Source organism: Chaetura pelagica, unplaced genomic scaffold, assembly GCF_000747805.2.
Source record: "Chaetura pelagica isolate M959 unplaced genomic scaffold, ChaPel_1.0 scaffold1454, whole genome shotgun sequence".
In the NCBI taxonomy this organism is placed as follows: domain Eukaryota; kingdom Metazoa; phylum Chordata; class Aves; order Apodiformes; family Apodidae; genus Chaetura; species Chaetura pelagica.
This window is the reverse complement of record NW_009953178.1, coordinates 40,978-41,444: the sequence shown is the minus strand read 5'-3', so window position 1 is coordinate 41,444 and position 467 is coordinate 40,978.

Here is a 467-nt window from a genome sequence, read left to right as displayed (position 1 = left end):
CGAAAAAAGCCCCCCCCACCCCCCCCAATCTGAACTCTGCTATTTAATCTGCACCATCAACTTGTTCAAAGTGCCTGTTCTCCTTTCCAGCTGAGCTGGGCTCCTGCAGCTGCTCCTGCTTTTCCTAACCCCTCTGCAGCCCACCCAGGTCTTCCCCCTTTTTTCCCCCCCTTAATTTCCATCCCATCCCTCCTCCCTCAATTGCAGCAATTAACCCAGGAGCAGGAAAGACACCAAAGCACCCCAGGAGCAGGAAAGATACCAAAGCACCCCAGCAGCCTGAAGAAGAGTGGCACAAAAAGGGCCTTGGCTTTGATCAACCAGCTGGATCCTCGGGCTGGGAGGTTTCAGGGGCAGGTTGTGGCCTGGAGTCGGTTGTTGTGGTACGACCTGTTGCCTCCATGACTGTCCACTCTCGATTTACAGTTACCTCCCTCTCTGCCTGAGGAATCTCTTCCTGCTAAGCC